Below are 23,486 nucleotides of genomic sequence, written 5' to 3'. Positions count from 1 at the left end.
CCATATCTGTGTATATTGGCCGTTCACATTTTATTTGTAGCAGCAGAGAGAATCAAACAAAAGGTCAAAAAAAGAATAAATATAAAAACAAAGCCACATTTACATACTAAAAACACAAAATGATATAGGACCCTAATGCTAGCCTACTGGGACAATAATAGTGACTGCCAGGTACGTGACGGCTATTCTCATTTTCATCCTACGAGGCATATTCAATTAGCTCAGGAGATCGCGGATACGCGGCAGCTGTGCATTACATAAGGTAATACAGTACCGCAACAACGCAGATTTACCGTTGCAATACTATAGGGGGCGGGGGGGGGGGGATGTGAAGGGAAACTGGCATTTTTGCGCTACCGTGGGTTAACTTTGCAAGCCGTTTAGCAGCGTAACCGCGAATCTGGAGCTAAATGAATATGCCCCTAGGTGTACATCAGAAATCCTGAAGTGTAAAGGGTCTGTGGGTTTTCCTGTGGCAGGGGGAAACTTTTTTTCTTTTTTTTTGGAAGACTGACCAGGGGCATTTTGTACCTCAATGACTGCACATTACAAACACATGACATTTGATTTAGAGTTCACAAGGATAATCTATCAATGGACATTTATCATATCTGAATATCTGTTAAGTGCACTATATCGAGCTTAAAAAAAAAACAAAAAAAAAAAAGACAGCTTTAAAAAAGGTAGCACGGAACAGCTGGTGGCCCAGCATATGGTCCGCCAGACAGTGTCAGACTGGGGCATGAAGGGCCCACCGGGGCTGCAACGCTAGAGGCCCGCCAGAGGGGGTGTGGCCAGCCATCATAGAGGCGAAACCAGACACTAGAGGGGGAGTGGTCAGTCCAAGAAGGACAGATAGCACCATAGTGTAGTATATAAACAATGCAGTGTGTATATAAAGAGTACACAGTCTTGACTTATCCCTTGACCTATCCCTAGCCCCGGATTAAATCAATAGGACCCACGATTAATACTTAGGCCTTCCTCCAGTCTCAACATTAAAATAATAGTATTCCCATTTAATAAATAAACCTATATTTCCCTCCCTCAAAACAGCCCCAGCAATAGATTAATAGCATTTACGTATAATAAATATACCCATTTCCCGCAACTGCCATTAAATAAAATTCATATTCACATTTAATAAACAGACCTCATGCTCCTCAAACTCAGCCTTACATTCAATTAATAGCGCCCAAACCACCCCATCTTAAATTAATAGCCCCCACTATAAAATTAAATTGCCCCACCATCACCCCACAAACAAAATAGCACCCATTAGTTAGCCACCACCTACCACACACATTACACTGCCACAATCCCGCTGTGCCATCACACACACACATTACTGTGCCCCTTCATCACCATGCTGTGCCCCCTTATGATCACACTGCGCCATCCATGGTGCTCTTCCTACCCCCTTCTCCTGGTCCTCCATCACCCTGTGCCATGGTGCTTTGGCCCCCCTTCACTCTCTGCTATGCTGCCTATGCCGTCTTTGACCCCCCCCCCCCCACTTACTTCCGTTTTTCACTTACCTTTTCGATCGGCTTTCTTCTCTTTTCTTCTCCTCTTCTGTCTTCTTTCGACTCCTCTCTGCGCCGCTCTTCACTGAACAATTAGTGCAGGCAGAGCAGAGAGAAGAAAGGGAGGGGCACCGTGATAACGCAAGTATTTTTTTTTTTCCCCTTTGTTTTTTTTAAAGTGTCCGCTCCCCCCACCAACGAAGAGGGGAGCGATCAGGGTCGGGGCCTACCGGGGGTCCCTGGCTAGCCAGTTCGACCCTGCCGCCAGACCACCTACAATAGACCACGTTATAAATGGACGGCAATATTAATGTTACACAGCACTGCCTTACAGATGTAACTGGTTATTAAACACTACCACCGTGACAAAGAGCACTGTAGTATGTTCAGTAGCCTTTGAGCAGTACTCAGCATATTAGTATGAAAAATGCTATTACAAAAAAAAGAGTTTTGTTTATTGGCATTTGTGAAAACGAATGTTTGCATTTTTTATTTTTTTAGCACTATTTAAAAAAAAAAAAAAAAAAGTGTGCACTGCTAAATGTACTACAGAGCAAACCGTTGGGGACAAACGTTAAACAGCCCAAACAATTATTTTAACACAAGAGTGGATCATTTACAGATGAACAGAGATGTTCGTAAGTACTACAGGGGTCTTGTATTTTTAATAAAAGTATTGGTAAAACGAGGTGTGTAGTTTATTTAAATTTTGGGTAGGTTAACGACAGGTCCCAGCAGGCCCTGGGTGTCAGGACACGCTGCCACTTGTGGTTCCCCAAGCAACAGCATGCCCTGGATGCAATGGAAATGCTGGTGCTTGTAGTACTACAAGCACCAGCATGCCCAAACGTAATGGCAGCCTGGGCTTGCTGTAGCCTGTAGTGCACAACACAAAATAGTGTCTTTATTATTAAAACATTTTATTACCCCACACTCACCCAGGGGTTTGGGAAGTGCCATAGTGCTTTCAGCATGGGAACCCTGTGTTTTGTTTTTTTTGTAGATTTCATTCTCCCTATGGAACCCAGCCCCGTGATAACCTGGGGCTGGTTGTCATCATGGCAGGGGGACCCCACACTGTGGGCTCCCATGCTATGGTGTCACCAAGCCCCGGCTGGCTAAGCCTAGTGCTAGCTGTAGTCAAAATAGGGGGGACTTCACGCTTTGCCCCCATGATTTTGCTAGTACCAGCACTAAGCTGCCAGCACTAGGATTAAACGGATTGGCGAGAGGGTGCGCGTTGGGGGTTATTTTTTTTTTTTATCCCCTCGTGTGTCAGCTGCAAGCACAACTTTTTAGGTGTTTGTGAGGGGGGGGGTGGATTAGTGTGATCCTTTAATATGGTTTGGATGTTTGTTTGCTTTTTAATAGCTGTCTTGTGCTAGTGGGACTGGCAGCTCTATAGCCACGGGACGCCAGCTTTGCTTGTTTAATGACGTCAAATCACAATGTCTACATTTTAACCACGTAGGTAACAGGTATGTGTGGATATTTACCCTGTCAACTGCATAAAAGTGTCAGCATATCGGAAATAGGACTACCCTCGCCCCAAGGTGGGAAGGAGAAGGGGGGGGGGGTATTTTATATTGATAAAAATATTATAGCTATAGATAATATCAACCCTCCCTCTGACATTTTTCACATTTTATTTTCTTACATCATAGAATCAAAATGGGTTTATTGTGGAATTGTTGCCATTGATCAACACAATAAAAAGAATATCTAAAGCAATTTAATTACCAAATTTTCGAAAAAAAAAGGGGTGGAAGAAAATAAAATGGCAAAAGGATGAAAACTTACTAGCGACTGTACATAAACTCCAACTAGTGTAACTATTTTATGCATTTGGAAAATGATTCAGTAACAGAAACAGCACAGAACCACCACCACTGTGGAAAAAGATCATGAAAATTTAACTATGCTGCACATTAAAAAATAAATATATTTGTAGCATGAGGATTAAACAGTGACTGTCCTGGTATCTGTCACGAGCTGCGGCGGTACTCACAGCCGCCGCGGCTCGCTTCTCATGCGCCCCAGCGTCCCGGCCGTCACCTTGACGACCGGGACGTCATTTCCTCTTCCTGTCCGGCCGTCACCAGGGCAACGGCCAGACGCTAGTACACTAGCGCTGCGTCCCGGCGGTGCTGGTAGCCGGGCGCATGCGCATAGCAGGCAGCCTGTGGGCTGATTAGGCTTATTAACAGGCATTAGCCTGCAACTGTGTAGGTCAGGGGCAAGCCCTGATTGGCCCTGCTGGATACTAGTAAATTAGCCTGCAGGAGTGTGTTCAACTGCTGATTGGTCTGTGTCTGTATTTAAGGCAATGAGGTCTGCTGCCTCATTGCCGGTTATAGCTTCTGTGCTCCAGTCTGCTGACCTGCTTGTTCCAGTTCCTGTATCCTGTTACCTACGTTTTGACTACCCGTGTTTGACCCTTTGCTTTGTATTGGACTTCGCTTGTGTTTCCTGTGACCCTGATCCTTGGCTCGTTTACCCGTTCCGCTTCTCTGCCTGTGACCTCTGACCTCAGCTTGTTCATCGGTACTGATACCTGCTGCCGGCCTTTTGACCTCTGCGTGGACCTGACTCTTCTTGCCTGGGTTCTCCCCAGCCGGTACACACTTCACGACCCTCTGTCAGTCTGCAGCCCAGTCTGTCCCCACCATCAGGGGCTCCAGTGAACACCTGACTGGCAGAGTAGACTCCGGGTTGTGTTGTGCCGGCTGGAAGAGTTCCCAACAGTATCATAGTAACCCTAATGTCTAAGACACTGCACTTAAATAGTAGGTCTGTAATTAGTACATTAGCATTAAAATGTATATCTCCTGTATATGAACTAAAAATAAGCAAGCATTTTAGAACTCAAAATGACTGCACTTGTGTAATGTATTTTAAAGCTCACTGCAGAATTAATCTACTTGACTAAATCCCATTTTTTTGTTTCCATTAAGAAGAAAACTGAAGAAAATAATTCCCCAAGTCATTTGAAATCACTCATACATTGCACATTAATTATTCGTCTCTTTGTAATATAATCAGATTTGAATTCAGATAAAACAGAGCTTAATCCATCTCAAAAGAATAAAGTATGCAAAATACATATTTCTACTTCTTATTAAGAAAGGCATGCGACTATAGGAAACCCTGTCTCTCTAGATAGGAGTTACTTATCCATGCAAAGAGAATCTGGTTGTAAAGACATCATTACTGCTATAACACAAAAATGTTTATTTGTGACAAATAAGAAAACCTACACAGGAACATTTTGAAAAACAAAAGAAATAAAAATGTACCCTCCCCCCCCCCCCCCCCCATCATCAAAAAAGAAACAGACTTTAACCAGTATTAATGAATGTTCTTGCTGAAGGTCTGTGCCTGCAAAAACTTTGCAGACAGAAGGATAGTACAAAATGCAGCTTATAAACACAAAGCAATACTTGTCTACTTACGGGAGTCTATTTTATACATTAAACACAAGGAGTCAGCGTTGTATTAAAAGTGCAAAGAATATCATATGATTACAAGGACACGGGGAACCGCAACACGGAGGTTTTAATGATGCATTTCATGCTGGCCTGATGTCTGAATCCATGTAGGATACTGCGACAGAACTTCCAAAGCCTGATAAGAGGCCACAACTCTCTGAAACAGGCTGCGCAATCTCTTTGCCAACATGTGATATTAAGATATTATCTAAGGTTCATGCTTCTTGTCTTCAATTTGACCAAATAGGATTCAGTAAAACTCCAATAGCCCAGATAGATCAGTAAATCATCACATAATATAGATGTATTGATCCATTACACACCATTGACTATTTCATTCTCTGCAAAGACCTTTGTAAACATGATTAAGGCCAAAACAGATTATTCCTAAGCAGGCAAGATTCAGCTTGTAAAAATGATAATTACTACAAGAATGAATAACCCAGATTTACTAAGTATGGCACAAAATCTGGACAAAGAAAATCTAATACAACATCCTCCTGTCAATCATGTGTCATATCCACCATCTGTCCCATTCCACACACAGCCAATTACCCTACAAACCTTTACTTACAATCATGCAAGATTAGAGAGAACTAGGAGAACTCACTCAGTGGTTGTGCGGCACAAGCTGTGCATGGACTAATAGGATATAAGCGACTAACAAGAGATTCTGTTTGAAGGGATAAACAGCATGTGATACAAGTTCTTATAACAACAACTACATAGTAGTCATACACAAGTCATGCTTTCTTTTCTTGTCAAAAGACTGTAATATTACCTCAAATAAATTCAAAATTACAAAAGACCACTCATTTCAGTGCCAAAGAGCCCCTAATAATATTCAGTATTTAAGTCTGGAGTCTACACCACATTAATGTATAGTATTATATATAACACAATAGGAGCTATGTATATACAGAGTTCACCTGTTAGCACAAGACTTTCTCTAGGAGGAGGGTCAATTAAGGAGACAAACATGATCCAGGTCTCCCCTGCACATCAGTACTTTCCAAGTATTACCACGAAGATGGCCGCATGTCTGTTTGCATGCCAAATAGTGTGGGGGTTTTTGTTTTTCTTAAAAAAGCCCAAAACAAAAAAACACAACAAACTATCAGATTCTATGGCGCTCTCAGAGAGGTTGTGGCTACAAAAAAAAAAAAATAATAAAAGAATAAAGCAAAAGACTTTGGAAGGCTGCGTGTAAAAATCATCAGATGCTAGCTGGCATTAGAACACAGTTTCAAGTAGCCAAATATTTTTGAGCTGCAAGGGCGACCGGGATCAGTTTATGAAAGCACCAATCCCATTACTGCCCTGCCCCCTTCCCCATCCCATATAAATCACTGTGGCAGTCTGTCTAAAGAAGCTTGGTAATACAAGTTCCCTTGATTTGTTTCTTAAGGCTGCTATTGAGGATTTATACTTTACATGGCGCATGATGCAATGAGCAGGCATAGGCTTCAGTACAGCCCTGCGAGTTGTCTGCATGTGCACTGTAAAATCCCCCTGCTTCTCTCCCCATGACTACCACACAGAAATATAGAAACAGCAGGAATAGAAGCTTTAGAAAAAAAATATTTTTAGGTTTGCAAACGTGACTTTAGCAACTTTCACCATTTAAGGATTAAATATAAATTTATATTTTGATATATACTGACACACAAAGGTGTTCAGTCTGAGAATCTGTGAATGTGACTGGCAGCCATACTTGTCTCCACTCGAGAGATTTTGAAAAAAAGAGATTTGTAGCAGGACATCCAAGAAAATAAAATAAAAAATAAAATAAAAATCAGTTGCATACTTAAAAAGGTTCTTAACTTGCGCTTTAAAATGGAAAAAAAAAAAATAATCTATGTGGTTTTGCTGCTTTAAACCGTTGAATCAGTAAAATCATATAATGATTTTCCCTTCCTACTTTAATATCTGCACTTATAACGACCAATCTTTATCAAGCTCTTTTGCTCACTTTTTCATGCCCTTGCTCGTTTGTTTTCAAACGTACCCAATACTAAAAATGCCTTGTCCGATGTCTGTCCAATACAGTCCTCCCTTATTAGGCTACTTGCCCATTTTAAGCAGGAGTTGTTGTTGTCAAAACACTTTCTCGGGTCTAAACTACACAGATTGTTTAGTCTGTGTGATACTAATTTCCTTCGACATATCTCCCTGAAATGTAATGTGTCATACATTTGCCTTAAAAATTATAATTAAAAATAGCTTGAAAGAACAATTTATTGTTAATGTTATTATTATCACTATATGTGATTAATCATGTTGCGGGAGCGTCAAATTATTAAACTGTGGCACCTTTTGAGTTAAGAACACAGCAATTAAACATCACTTGTGTAGATGGGCAGCACAGTGGCATAGTGGTTAGCACTTCTGCCTCACAGCAGAGGGGTCATGAGCTCTATCCCCGACCATGGCCTTATCGGTGTGGAGTTTGTATGTCTCCCTGTGTTTGCGTGGGTTTCCTCCGGGTGCTCCAGTTTCCTCCCACACTCCAAAAACATACTAGTAGGTTAATTAGCTGCTATCAAAATTGACCCTAGTCTGTCCGTCTCCCTCTCTGTGTCTGTGTGCGAGTGTGTGTCTATATTAGGGAATTTAGGTTGTAAGCTCCAATGGGGCAGGGACTGATGTGAATGAGTTCTCTGTACAGCGCTGCGGAATCAGTGGCTATATAAATAAATAAATGATGATGATGATGATGATGATGATGATGATGATGAATGACTCAATGGCAAGCAAGACTCTTACAGACAGAGTACCTGCCAGATGAGTACTGTACTTTAGGTAACTTCTGTATAATGCAGAGACTTCTTTTATTCCATCCAAAACTTAAAATAATTATAAAGATTTTATTAGAATTCAAGCTTAAAATTAACAGGAGGTATAGCCATTTTATTCTCCTTTTTCTTTTTAAAACGAGGCACACTACAGATCTAGCAGCGAGAGTATTGCTTTAATCCTTTTTATTACCTTGTTAACAGTTTTTAAAGTATGTAATTACATAAAGGAATGTGGCTCCTTGCCAATTGTAATAGATACACCTAATTTGTCTGATCTTGAATGCTCTAAAAACAAAAAACTTGCATACTCCAATGCTCTACCACAGGAGCTGAAAAACAACACCTATTAAAGCAAAGACAAAACTTAGTAAATTGTTGATGCTTTTATATCGAATGTCAACAGCGTCTTCTCAAGGCCTCGCTGAAGCATAGAGTACAATGTACTCGTACTGAATGAGAAATACTATTATATTACAGAGTGTTAATTCATGAACGCGGCAATGAAAGCAAGGCAAACACGGGTTGTTTTTTTGGGCAGATAGCATTTTCTTACAATATTGTTATTCTTTAAGCGTTAAAAAGAGATTAGTAGGCTTTAACAACCTATGTTCACCTCCTGATTAGGAGACCCCTAAAAGTACTGATCTAGAGCCAAGTGTTAACCTCTTTCACCTGCTGGATGTCATGGTGCTAAATTGGATCTGTGAGGTTGTGTGCTAGCCTAAGGACACACTAATTTAATTCTGAGTTGGCAGCATAGTGTGTAGTGTGTGGGGTCTCTTCTTAAGGCTGGGTGAAAGGACAGCTTAAGACTATATTAAATGTGCTTATAGGGTGTACATGACCGATATAAACAGGTCAATTTATTTTACGTATGGCAATATTTGAATTTTTAGTATGGAAAAATAATTAGAGACTATATTGTAGGTAAAATGTCCCCTGAAATAAGATACTGGAGATTACATTAACCGGCTCATGTTCTTCAGAATTTTGCCTGGCAGCTGACAGATAACTAGAACACGGATTACAGAAAGATAGGTCAACTTCAGTTGTCAGGTTAAATTGCAACTGAAACTAGGACCAGAAAACAAAATTTGTTCTGAAAAATATATATTTCATAGTGAACAAATTTATCTAAATGGAGGTCTGAGAAGGTTTCATACCTCTTGAATTTTCTCAATTGAGCAACGACAACCTAAAATACACACGGTTTTACATACAACTACCAACAACATTTCCAAATAAAAATGTAAGCGTTTCAGGAGTTTATCAGATTATGAAAATATTTGAGATAAATTGCAATGCAGACAAATTGCATCTGAAAAAAACCACTGTCATTTTACAAAGGTATGATGAGCCAGTCACATTCAAGCCGATTGTCATAACCATCAGTTCGCAACTTACACCAGTGGTTAAGTATCCGCATTTCAGTCTACATAAGTTGCATTTGTTCCAACATGCTGCCCTCCTTCTCCCGTTCGGAGTTTTAAATCCTTAAGCGGCCATAAGAGCAAGATGCAACTCAATCTACGGACTGTAGAGCTGTGAAAATTGCGGTGGACCAGCACACCAAAGCATTACAAAAAGGAATAATTACATATACTCCAAGATATTGATTATTTCAGCAACACATCCAGACAGATTCTTTTTTTCTATTCTCTCTTACAAGCTATTTTATTATCCATAACAAGATAGGATTGTATATTTCACACCTGTGCCGAGTCTCCTACCCCTTCCTCAGGTGCAAGAGAACATGCACCAGAAACATTGTGGACTATGCAACCATGTCTTCCCATGGATGGCAAACTAGATCATGTAAGAAAACCAAAATATCATCTGTCTACAGGTGTGCTGGTTGAATGGACAGCATTTTGGAACATATGTAATAAACAAAATTAAAAAAAAGGTACCCAAAACAACTTTAACCTATCAAAACACCCTGAGAATATAGACCAGGTATTTGGTAGTTATTAATAGGGATGTGCACCGGCCACTTTTGGTGTCTCGTGTTTGGATTTGTTTTGCAAAACACCTGACGAAAGGTTTTGGTCCGGATTCTGATTTATTTTGAAAAAAAAACATATAAAAAGTGTTAAAAATCAAGTTTTTTGGTTTATTTTCACTCCTACGCTATTATTAACCTCAATAACATTCAATAACAATCATTTCCACTAATTCCCAGTCTATTCTGAACACCTCAAACACCTCTGAACAATATTGTTTTTAGTCCAAAACAGGCTCTACTGAGGCAAGATGTCGTCCTCCTCCTCACACGTTATCAATTCGTCCCCGCTGGACTCTACAACCACAGGTCCCTCTGTAGTATCTGGAGGGCAGTGCTGTACTTGATTGAGGAATTGATAATTCATTTTTATGAACATAATTTTTTTCAACGTTCTGAGGAAGCAACCTCCTTCGCCGCTCACTGACCAGGTTCCCCGCTGCACTAAAAACTCTTTCCGAGTACACACTGGAGGGGGGACAACTCAGGTAAAATAGAGCCAGTTTGTACAGGGGCTTCCAAACTGCCTTTTTTTCCTGCCAGTAACAATATGGACTGTCTGACATGTCTACTTGGATGGTGTCAGCAAAATAATCCTCCACCATTTTTTCTATTGTGACAGCATCCAATGCAGCAACAGTAGACATGTCTGCAATGATTGGCAGGTCCTTCAGTCCGGACCAGTTGTTATCAGCATCCCCGCCAGCGGGTCTTTTAGGAAACCTGAGCTTTTTCCTCGCAGCTTTATCCTCCAAATTTTTGTTTTCCATTATATGTAGCACAAGAGAGCGTACCCTAAGCCACACACACTCGGCAAAGCCTTTAAAAATTATATGCGGCACAGGAGAGTACCACTGGACTTTTACTGCAGAATCAGTGAACTTTCTAATATTGCAGTACCACTGGACTTTTACTGCAGAATCAGTGAACTTTCTAATATTGCAGTACCACTGGACTTATACTGCAGGATTGTTTTTGGATTTTTTTTTTTTAATTTCTTTTTTTTATAATTATTTCTTTTTTTTATAACTTTTTTTTATTTTTTTTTATAAAACTTGGGAATAATGGGGAAATAACAATGCCCTTAGAAGGACAGAGCACAGGACCCAGCAGCACCACTGAACTCAGAAGGACAGAGCACAGGACACAGCACCTCTGGACTGAGCACAGCACAGCACAGGATATAGCAGGGCAGAGGACCACCTAACACAACCTCCCTCTACCCTGATCAATGCCTGAGTGAAGATGGCGGCGGCCAGCGGGGAAGTTATAGGATCCGAGTATCGCGAGATCAGACAGCGGGATTATGACTCAGAGCCTCGCCTTCAGTTTTGCAATTGGCGGGAATACCCGGATCTGTCTCGGATCGGCAAGGTTCGGGTGGGCTCGGATTTCAGATATCCGAGTCCGCTCATCCCTAGTTATTAATAGAGTGATAAATACAGGGACTGTAATTCCTACAATTGAATTGTTGTTCATTTGGTGTGGAGAATTAATATTCTACTAGTACTGGTTAATGGGGGTTTTTGTGCACTGGCTAGTGTGGCCAACACACCAATTGATATGAGAATTGTTCTGGCCTGATGGCTTAAGCAACCGTTTATATACAAACTTATAGAAGGGACATCTGTGGTCAGTTGCACTTGCTAGTGGTCAGACTCCTCATTCATCACAGCCTCATTCGCACACTGCGTGTACGGCGTGGAGAATTTACGGTGCCATTTAATAACAGCATGCTACTTTACTAGATACAACTGCAGCCCAGCTGTAAAGCAGGTGAAATTCATGTAATTGGATCCGAATTTGGTGTACTAGAGGAGAATTACTTTAATGGGTATTTATTGTTTGCCCACTGGCCAGAGGCTAATACACCCTGTGAGAATTGCTGGGCACTTAGTTGATGACTTCTCTTGAAGGGTCACAGAACAAGATGTAAGCAATCAAAAGTGATGCAGCTGCTTAACAGTTACTATTGAGCAGAAATCCATTTAATTTTAATGTTGACAAGGAAGCAGAGCAAGCGGGGGCAGTTAGAGTTTAGGTGCATGTGTATAACAATAAAAAGAAAACAAAAACAGGATTTTGACAGTGATAGTGTTAGAGAAGAGCAAAACTTTAAAAATGGACAGATTTTATCTAAAAATTAATGCAGTAATAAAAAAACATATGCGTTGTCCTTACAGGAGACCACTGCTCGGAGCACCTCATCTGTTCTGAATAAGGCCATTACAGTTCTTTCCTCAGAACCAAAGCTAAAAACATTCCATATGAGACTTCATTTTAGCAACATAATGTAATCCAAAGTCTTCTAAAATCACACACACACCGCACAAACTGCACACATGAAAGAAACAAACATGCTTACAGTAAGAAATATACATCTTCCAAAAATTAAGTGATCAATTAAAAAAAAATATGTTAAAAGATGGCTTTTACTCATCACATTATGAAATTTTCATTTTACTATATCAATATAACAACAGGTGTTCACTTTGAGACACCCCTATTTAGTAGGTTCTATTTTAAATGTAGATCAAACCTTCTAAGAAGGAAAAAGTGGAGGTGTTGCCCATAGCAATCAGATTCTAGTGACTTATCTAGTACAGTGATGTGCAACAGGCAGCCTTAGGGCCGCATGGACATTTTCACTTATCTGCCATGGTATTTCTAAGCCCTCTAGTCTCACAGAGGATCCCAGGATTTGACTATGGATTTTGCACACAGGGCATTACACGCTAAACCAGATCAGCTCAGAGAAAGCCTGCAACTTTATTGTCCATGCTACAATACATAAAATAAAGAGGAATCATGTGACCTGCTAGAGAGGCTTCTCTGGACTTTAAGGCATTACACACCAGCACTTTGTCAATTTAACACCACCCACTCTTTTGAAGCACCATCTGCATGGCCCACTAACAGAAGCAATAAAATCAAAAAGGTATTTAATACAGCTGATGCTTTCCAGTAAAGCTAGAAGTAGAACACAATGGTTTAGTTTACTCCACTTTGAACATTGAGGATGCCTTTAATTTCTTCTAAATTCCCATCCCACCTATAAGGGAGGTACCCAAGCATATGAAATATTATGGCTTCCAAATGATGCATTATTGGTTATAGGGTAAGTCTCTACATATGGTACCAATACATTGTACCCGCTGTTTGTCACTTACTACTACACAGTAGTACTAGCTTACATTACCTACCAAACTTCTCTTCTTGCTGTGAACAAATATGACAACCTTTCTGATGGTTATATTGTTTATTAGCGTTATCTAAATATTCAACTCAGGTCACCATGTTGTATGCAACTCGCAAATAATAAAATACACCAAGCAGAATGACTATTCTCATGCAGGATCTAGGCACCAACAAAACGCTTGTTTATTTAAACAAAGCTAAACTTTAATTGTGGCAGTATAAACATGCTGTGCAGGAGATTAGGGCCAATGGCAAGCGAACCATTTTCATACCCCAACTGGTGCTTCCGCAGACATTAGCCCGAGGAAACTAGAGAAACAATACAATCTGAATCTGGCTACCATCACATACTGATACAAGCACTCTGTTGAGGAATCTTTCATCTCGTCTTATCTCACCCCACAGCATCTGTCTCCAACTACCACCCTATTTCTCGCTTTCTCTTTGCCTCCAAACTACTTGAGCGATTAGTGTACAAACGCCTGTCTCACTTTCTCTTCTCTCATTCCATTCTCGACTCTCTGCAAATCAGGATTCCGCCCCCAAAATTCCACTGAAACTGCTCTTAAAAAAAAAAAAAAAACGACCAATGATCTACTTACTGCAAAAGCTAAAGGTAATTTCTCCATACTCATTTTCCTGGACCTCTCTGCAGCTTTTGATACTATTGATCACCCTCTTCTCCTACACACCCTTCATTTCATTGGCTTTCGTGACACAGTTCTTTCCTGGTTCACTTCTTACCCATCTAACTGCTCCTTTAGTGTTTCTACCCCTGGCACACATTCTCCCCACCACTCCCACTATCTGTTGGGGTCCCACAAGGCTCTGTTCTTGGTCCTTTACTTTTTTTCATTGCACACCCCTTCTCTTGGAGGCAGAGTTAGCTAATTCCTGCACCAATAGCACCTGTACATTGATGACACCCAAATCTATCCCTCTTCCCTTGACCGCTCTCCTTCTGCACTCTCATGTAATCAACTGTCTTTCTGCTATCACCACATGGATGTCCTAACATTACATAAAGCTCAACATGTCCAAAACTGAGCTTATTATCTTCTCTCCTGCCTGAGTCACCACTTGCCCTCAAATCTCGCTCCCTGTCAATAACACCAAAATTTCCTCAGTCTCCCAAGACCGCTGCCTTCGTGCCACACTTTACTTCGCCCTCTGCTTTATTCCTCACATCCAAAATCTCACAGTCCTGTCTACTCCACCTTAAAAACGCTGCCAAAATAAGCCCTTTTCTTACTCAACATGCTACCAAAACGCTTATCCATTCTCTCATCATCTCCAGTCTCGACTATTGCAGCCTCAATCCATCCTAAATGCTCCTACACATCTGCTGCACCACTTTGCAAACACCTACATTGGCTCCTTGTGTCCTCCAGAATCAAATCCCTCACCCTTACCTACAAAGCCTTCAACAACACCACCCCTGCATACATCTCATATCAAAATACTCTTCCTCCCGCCCTCTTAGATCTACCTCTGACCTGCGCCTTGCCTTGCCTTGCCTTGCCTTTGGTAACCACCTCTCATGCCTGCCTACAAGATTTCTCCCATGCTGCTTCCCAATTATGGAATCCCCTATCACGGACAATCAGACTTTTCCACAGCCTTCAAATGCTCTTTGAAAACCCATCTCTTTTTTAGAAGTGACCTTATCCTCGACAAGACTATTCACACTATTGCACCCTCACAACTATCTCAATCCCTGCTCTGAAACACATTTACTCCTCTTGATTCTTCCACTTAGAATGTAAGCTCTCTAAAGAACAGTGTCCTTAATACCCTTTGTTTTCAGGTCTGCATTTTGTCTACCTTGTATGTCCATTTTATGTAAGTACTGTTTTCCCTACTGTACTGCACTGCAGAGCACTGTTGCGCCTTACAAATCTATGATGATAATAATAATAATACTATTCTTAAGCTAAATACAGTACACACGGATGCAATTATTATGCAGATCACGATATACATGACCATTGGTTAGATATTGCACAAGTGTGTACATCCAACATTCATGTTTTACTGTACCAAAGCACACATTATCTTTAATTAGACTTTGTGGAAATCCTTTCTTGATATAACATTTATTCTTACCTGTATTATACTGTGGTAATAAGACTAAACAGAGCAGACACTGAAATTGAATTATCTTTCTAAGAATTGGGCTTAAAATTGAAATCTACCCTGTGTAGTGTTAATGAAGTTTATTAAATGGTTATTACGATATTAGCATTAACATATTTGCCTCATCATTAGACTCATGATAACAAGGGTAAGTAGCACCAGACACAGCTACCCTTTTACACAGGGAAGCAAACCCAGTACCTTCTAGGGATCCAACAGACACTCAGCCAACTGCAGTTAGCAAGGCACAACAATACATTTATTGTAATAAAAGTCTAAACATTTGAGCCACTGGTTGGCTAGGCTTTGCTTAGATCCTCTTCCTGGTAATGTCAGCTCCAGGTCAGGTTACTGTGCACTATAGAAAGGCATGGGGTTGTGGAAAAGTTAACAATCATTTAAATGAAAGAAAAAGGTTATTTTTTTTCCGAAAAAGAAGGGTGCTATTAGCTTAGTCATAGATTAGTTTACCACCAAGGTGAAAAAAAAACAAACAAAAAAGACAAAACACAAGTATCTCTCTGTCAGTCCTGTAATTATCATGCAGCTGGTTAAACCACAAAATATGCAAATTGCCCAATGTCTGAAAACCTTGTCTATTCCTCAGTTACTCTTATATGAAAACACTACAGGAGTGAAGCATTTTGAGCGGAGACTTGTCCTTTCTTGCTGTGAAAGACCATTCCTCGTGCAGAATTATTCAGCTAGTGATAAAGCTACAGTGGATCCTCAGCAGTCACAGTTTGAACACTTCAGCTACATCTGCACTCCTGCTTTGACCTTGTTATATGCTCCCCATTTCTGAGCGTGAAATTGCTCTGCACATGTAAAATATACTACGCAACCAGGCGTACGTCCGAACATGAATCAGGCCCAGTTTCTCCATGCACGAATCAAGTAACTGACTTATTAGAATGATATGAGTTCACGTCAGGGCCGGCTGTTTAAAGTGTGGTCGCCCATATATTTAACAAGTACCCAGTATTTTACAAATGCAGAATGATGGCTCTGTACCATTGGCCATAACCGCCCCGAACAAATGTTGCATATATGTTACACATTATCTCACTAACTACCATTCTTGCCTACTGTCCCAGAATGTTCAGGAGACAAGAGTTTTGGTGACTTGTCACAGAAATCCGTCAGGGTAGGCCATCCTCCAGGATACCATCCAACTTCATGGACTAGATTATTTTTTTATCTTGCTGCTGTACATCAATCAGCAAGTCAAAGATAATTTTACAGTATGAATAAACACATAAACCAGACCTTGGAATCACGCATTGCCTCCATAACTCATACATTGAGGAAAATAAAGAGTGTACTACATGGCATGGAGTACATTTAAAAATTGGTGCAGGGTCAAACTGATTAATTCTGCGGTTGTACATATTATTTAGCTCAAATGTAGTTTTAATTTTTTAATATAAATAAAAGTACAAATAATGCAAAGTTAACAAAAGCAATATATTTCAGATGCCTGTCTGCAGGCGATTGTGAAAGGACACAAGAAGTTTTTCTTCTTGATCCTAGGCTGGTAAGTGCCAATACAAACCTCAGTGGGGGCAGAGCCCTTATGTTCAAGAAGAGAGGAGTCACCATGGGGCTTGGAGGTTTAAAAGGTTAATCCGATTCATCCTTTCAAAGAACTTAGAGAAAGGAGGCTGGATAAACACGAACAGCGAAGCAGAAAAATGTGTGAAAATGGGTCAGCATACGAGCATATACGTTAATGCCAGCTGCACAAATGTAGTTCACATCAAGTACAAAAGAACATATTGTCAGATCAAATAAATGACAGCAGGACAGATGCAAGGAAGCCCTTCTTTATGACACAAACCCTCACATCATAAAGCAAATCTATGAAGCAAGGCCATAGAAATCTACTATGGTTCAAGCCCATCCAATCTAGTCTAATGGAACCAACAAGTTAAAACCCTTGCACAGCTACAGTGACATATCCCAGACACAGAGCAGTAACTTAAAATTTGAGCGCCCAGGGCAAGATAGATAACTGCAGCCCCTAGACTTCAATTTTAACCATATGAACCTAAAAGTCAGTCATAAACTGTGCCCCGTTCAGCATTGCTCCCTGAGCGGTTGCCCCTCTCGCACAGCCCTAGTTACAGCCCTGCCCAGACAATACAAATCTAGACAACAGCCATAGTGTCACCTTAAACGCTATTAGCAATGAAATATGTACTGAAACAGACATCCACGGTTTCATATGGATACAGCAAAAGTTCACAAGTTTGTCACAGGAAAACACACATCTATAGTCAGCCATATAAGAAAGTCATATGTTGATGTTTATAGAGAAATGCAACACATTGCAGAATTATAAGTATCAGGTATGCAAGAAGGGCATTAAAATGTAAACAAAGTGCTTAAGGGATTGCCCCTTAACATCACTTCAAATGTGAGAATTAAACAGGAATCCCATACCAGGCAGTGAGCCCAATTTTACCGCACAGCAGTAAACTATATATCCCATGCATAACATGATGTGCTCTGTACACATTTATATTACAATGTCCTCAGTTATGCTCTGTATATTATACACGATAATACATCCAATGTAATTGAACATATTTCAAGAACTTGCCTAGAGGGCAATGACTATCCTCTATCAAATACCGTAGAGCACAGATTTGTTATTCCTTGTATTAAGTAGAGTATGCAGTAACTCAAAGTCACATTCATTTAAAAGAAAATACATATTTGTTACACAATATTCTTAACATAAAAAAAACCCTCACAATAATAATCCAAGTACCAGAGCAACCTATTGGCACATCACCTATAAAGGACGTAGTCCTGATCTGGCTGTCAGCGGTTGCACGGGTGTCTGCAGTCTCTCCATGTCGGGCTGAGCTGCTCCCTCCAGTCTCTTCAGCTTGCTCTTTACCTTCTTATTTCTTTAACCTCTTTCAGTCTGTTCCTCTGCAGCCCATGTCATCCTCTCCATAATCCCCAATCACGTCTTGTCCTACATTTACGTTTAGAACTCTCGGCTAATTCTGCCTAACACTTTCCAAAACTAGCTCCAGGCTCCCTGTACCCGCTAATGCTGCTCGGGTCTCCGATCCCTCTCCCAACAATCCCATAAGCTAGTTTATAACGACTTCTATATTAAACCTTCCGTTTACTATACCAGCCTCCCACCTCATTGCCTTGTTGTGTCATTACACAGTATCTATCCGCGACTACCTCTGCTCCACTCCTGTCTGCATCTGTCTCCTTATGTGATGTCTTCAGCGTTCTGCAGCCCGGTGCTCACTGGAACATCGCCATCCAATCAGCGCTCCTGGGGGCGGGGTCTAAATAGATCCTTAAGAAGGGTTAAAAGGCGGGAAAGAGGAGGAACAACGGTGAGAAAACGCAGAACGCGCATTATGTTACATTACTGACTGCACAGCTGAAGCTGGCAGGTCATATCTGCAATATAAAAAACTGTGGTGTGACGGTACAGAAAGTGTAAACAAGCACCTGTTACCGGTAAAATGTTAGCAAACTCCCCTGTAGTCTTAGCACAAGGGATTCAATTACGTGTGAGGTGCTGCGTCCATATTGTCGGCCAATACGGTACAGAATCAACACTCATTTTCTCGCGTCACTAAAAGAATAAAGGGAAAATGCACAGGAGACTGGAAAAATAACTCGAATGTGATGGAGGATTGTTTAGGAGATTCATATCTGCACCTAAGGGGGAATTAAATTGGCCACTTTACTGCCAAAAGTAACACGGCCTGCACACTATTTCCATTAATACAGTAATTGGTAATTTTAACGCTGATTTTTGCACGTGGCCCTGAGAGCAAAAATCCAGGTTAAAATTACTGTATTAAAAGTAATCGTATTAGCACCGCCTTATTCCTAGAATAACATGCCCAAATTGAGTTGGCATCATGGCTTACTCCAGTGGAACCCAAACTTTCTCAGTTCGAGGCACCCTTAGGGTTTCCTGTAATTTTTTTCAAGGCACCCATAAGCTAAAATAATTACCAAGAAGTCCCCTGCCTTGCTTTCCACTGGACCTTGCCGCGGCACACAGTTTGAGAACCACTGTCTTACTCAATTCCTTCCTGAGCTCAGCAAAGACACATATTGGCAACCAATGTTTTCCATTCATTTCCAGGGGAAGTCATGCAGTAATTTAGCATATATGGCTCTTCCATACACTAAATATCCACCATAATATAATTTACTTGGTTTTAATGTAATTTTTCCAGTTTATATATTACTTTTGAACGGTGATTATTCCCATAAAATGTTGTTAATATTAAAAAACATGGATACTTTTAAGGGCAAAACATTTCAAATACACCACTATAAATTATTCTCTCCCAATTATGGCCAGTTGGCTATTGAGATACAGGTACATTAATACAGACAAGCACACACGCCCTCAGGTATGCACATGTGTGCGCACACAAGAAATATGAAAAATACTACAACACAAATATACAGGAACATTTATAAAGATTTCACAGCAGGCATTGCTTGAGTTATTTTTTTAGTATGTCTATATAACTGGACAAATTTACCCAAAAGCTAAGAACGGCAATCTTGGAGGGTGCAGCTATGCTATGGCAGGTACCAGTATTACATCAAACAATGACAAGCAAATTACTGTCCAAATGACCAGCACAGAATACACAACCTGTATCCAACACATTATACAGCCAGCGTCTACTCCAAATATTATTGTAACCTGTGACCGCAAACACAATAGCACGTGCCCCTCAAATATTATTAACGATCAGCCCATGCCACCAAAAAAAAAAAAAAAAAGTTACACAGCAGACTATCCTCAAAAAATAGTTATACACCAGCCTGTCCACTAAAATGTACGATACAGTCGCAGGTGCCCCCATCAATATTCTTACAAGCCAGCATGCACACCCATAAAATTATAACACTCCAGTCTGTGCTCCCCCCACAAAAATAGTACATACCAACTTGTGCCCTCCAAACAACTTTACAGGCAAAACTTTGCCAAACTAGTCCACAAAAAGAAACAAATGCTTTCCAGTCTGGGCACTCACTGAATACTTCATGTAAGTACTACCACCATCACAGCCAAAGACCCTCTCTTGTTAATTCTCTAGGGTTTCTGGCTACAGTAACCAATAGCGGTAATAGTAAGGGGGATCAGCATTGCCAAACGCTATTACTATAACAGTCAGAGGTATATGTGTGTAACGGATAAAAACAGAGACCAATTTTAATGTTTTCCGACAGGTGAACCAGATATAGAAAGGGCTGCCATCCACAGCCGATCTCCAGTACAGAGGAAGAGGGTAAGTGCACAGAGAATTTTTGCAGTCACCATGCTGCATTTTTCAGTCACACACAAAACACATTTATAACAATGACAGAAAATTAATTTACAATCTCAAAATCAAAGACCAAAATTATTTTTATGTATTGTGTTTGTAAAAGGACTCCCATGTGTGCCTGGTTTCTTTGAACAGTGTCAAACTTTCTTTCTGAAAATCTTATCATGGGTATAATTATTTTTACATATTTCAAAGTACTCAGGCAAGCCCATTACTGCATTTGGCATGAAATAGAAGAGAAACAGCTCATTTTATAATTTGTAATTATCAAAGTGAAGTCCTTAAAAATGACTAGTTTTGGAAACTTGAACAATGTAGTTAAACCCTTTTGTTCTTGTTCTAATCCCTTTTTATCTGTAAATATATATGTAGCCATTAAAGATGGAGGGTCCATTCTCCTGTACAAGCCACCATCAATGGACCCTTTAGGCGTTCAGTCTTGGCAACAGGAACGGTTTTGTTCTGTTGTTGGTCTCGTGGTGATAAACACACTACGTTCCAACTGCTAATGCAGAGTGCACAGCACTTCCTCGTATAATGGTAATCGTGATATGTTATCACTAAGACATCCCTCTAGTACAGGGTTTACTGACTGACACATTGTAACAGATCCACAGGTGGTCCTAATTATGTTATATGTGATCCAGAAAACCTGCACTGTTAGGGAGCCCTGAGGACTGGGTTTGGGAAACCCTGCCCTAGTATAATGTAAATTAGATTAGAACATACAATATAAACAATGTCCTTGCAATACTGGAGTGTATTGTGAATCCTGAAGGTCAGCTCTGGTTAATTTAGAAAAAAAAAAAAAAATCACAATATTAATAATAAATAAAATCCTATTCTTTTTGTCCTGATATGAACGTACAAAATATTTGATAGAAGTATACATATTTGATATCTCTCTACCAAGTAAAAAAAAAAAAATCACTATACAAGTTATTTTGGGCAGAGCTTAAAAACAAAGAAAATTACTCAGCATTAGTTATCTTATAAACTCTAGAACATTGATCTTTTTTCCCCCCAAGTATTTTAAACTTTTGTATTTAAGTATTAATGTATCATAATGGCAAATAGTCCAGATTTCCACATAACTGGTACAATTTATAAGGTCAAAATTAGTGTGGTCCATCATGACAGGGACATGGCTTGCTGAAAAGGGGGTGGTTTATTGGCCTTGGGCAGGTTTTATTAGGAAATTTGGACAATTTATGCCAGATAGACATGTTTTATTAAATGTGATGCCAAACAATGATTACAATTTTAAAATCTTTGGAACCCTTTGCAAATAATACTGTTCATAATTTCATTCACTATTGCTAAATATCACACTATCCTACAAAATGCATGATGACAATTCCTGTTTAACTTAATAAATACTATTAGGCTATGGATCGCACATACAATCCTGTGAAAATAAAAAAAAGTATATTATGGAACACTTCCCGATTTAAGACTACTACGATTACTACGACTATTAGAGTCAGGAATTGAGGTATCAGCACGAGTGAGTTAATCAAAAGCAAATTACAGCCCCCTTGCACTTGTATTTATATAGAGAATGTAGTTTTATTTTGAGCTGACCACTGCTGGGAGAAATACCACCACAGTATGTCTCCAATTCCCTCAAAAAAACTCCTCGTAGAATATAAGGTGTATCTTATTACCCACTCAACTTCTAAAATTCCACCTATGCTAAAAGATTCACTTGTAACAGTTCTGCAAAGTATGTTTGACATAAGGTAAAATTTGTACAAACTTGAACTATTCCAAACCTAAAAATAAATCAATGTCACTGAAAAATGTAACACTTAAGGGCTTATGTAATAACATAGGGCAAAGAGCACAAATATATAACTGACCAAATAGTTTTCTTAATTCCATTTATCAAAGCATATATTTGATAGACTTATGAGGTACAATACATTGCATTATGTGTGATTACTAATCCTTACAGTATGTTACCACATTGAGCAGGTGTTTTGTAATATTAAAATATAAGCAAACGTGTCACAGTTCCCAGTGAAATTTCGTTTATACTAATATGAAAATAACATTTTAATGCTTATATTAATTCATAGAGAATCTTGCAAACAATATGAATGCAACTAGAAAATAGCTTTATATACACATTATGACCTGTGTTTGGAGGATACAGTTGATAATTTAAAAATATTTCCAGTTCATGCATATGTACTTGCAACTGTTAAAGTTTTGTTTTTCTACAGCTTGTATTTTAGCTATAACATATAAACAGAAAGTATAGTACACCAAATGATTATGGTAGTAGTACAAATAAATTAACATACTTACCACACTGACTCCTTTTCACAGTGAGATAATTCTCATTTTCTGCTTTTCAAACTAGTTTTTCATATGCAGTAACCTGGGTTGTATTCAACCAATTAAAAAAAAACAGCCTTTAAATCTAGATAATTAATTCAGCCCAGGTGATTGCAGTTGGAAAACAAGTGTGAAAAGTAAAGTAAAGTAAAGTATTATCCCACTATGAACAATAATAAGTTATGCATTCATTTTGTAGTCATGTTAAATGTTACACCCACTGCTACCAGTTAACATGAACAGAATTATCATACAAAGATTTGTAGTATGCATAGAACAACTTTTCCAATGTTAAAAATGATGATATATCTCACATACATGATCTCTGTTTTTGGCAACTTTCAAATTGTAACTAAAGATTTCCACTAGCCTCACAAGTACAAAGACAATTATGTAGATATTTCAACAATATTATATATTGGTTGAAATAGAGACTGTTGCTAAGAAATACAAAACCTCATATTGATTTCTGCTATAAAAGTTTTAAATAACATGAAAATGAAAACCTAACCTGATTCCAACTAAATGTAAATGTTTCAGTGATACAAGTGCTTGAGCAGGAAGTGAGATCACAGTTATCTTCCTGCATATGGATTACAAAACAAAAGCAACACTCACACTTATAGAGTATGAACCTTTTTTTTTTTGCTGGT

The 23,486-nt window shown here is 39.5% G+C and overlaps 1 protein-coding gene across 4 annotated transcripts in view; it reads right to left on the bottom strand.

Annotated features, from left to right (window-relative positions):
- The window catches only part of FMN1 (formin 1), a 168,308-nt gene extending 145,468 nt beyond the window's left edge, over positions 1–22,840 (bottom strand). For 2 of the 4 annotated variants that reach the window (XM_075193562.1, XM_075193565.1), the window contains exon 1: positions 17,949–18,286. The gene's annotated coding sequence lies outside the window, so the exon portion shown is untranslated. Of the gene's footprint in view, positions 1–17,948; positions 18,287–18,313; positions 18,395–22,803 lie in introns of those variants that run through there. The other 2 variants (XM_075193564.1, XM_075193563.1) reach the window with 2 other exon arrangements.
- Positions 22,841–23,486: the final 646 nt, after the last annotated feature.

This window comes from Mixophyes fleayi, chromosome 12 (genome assembly GCF_038048845.1).
Source record: "Mixophyes fleayi isolate aMixFle1 chromosome 12, aMixFle1.hap1, whole genome shotgun sequence".
Classification (NCBI taxonomy): domain Eukaryota; kingdom Metazoa; phylum Chordata; class Amphibia; order Anura; family Limnodynastidae; genus Mixophyes; species Mixophyes fleayi.
This window is presented reverse-complemented; position numbering and strand designations above follow the sequence as displayed.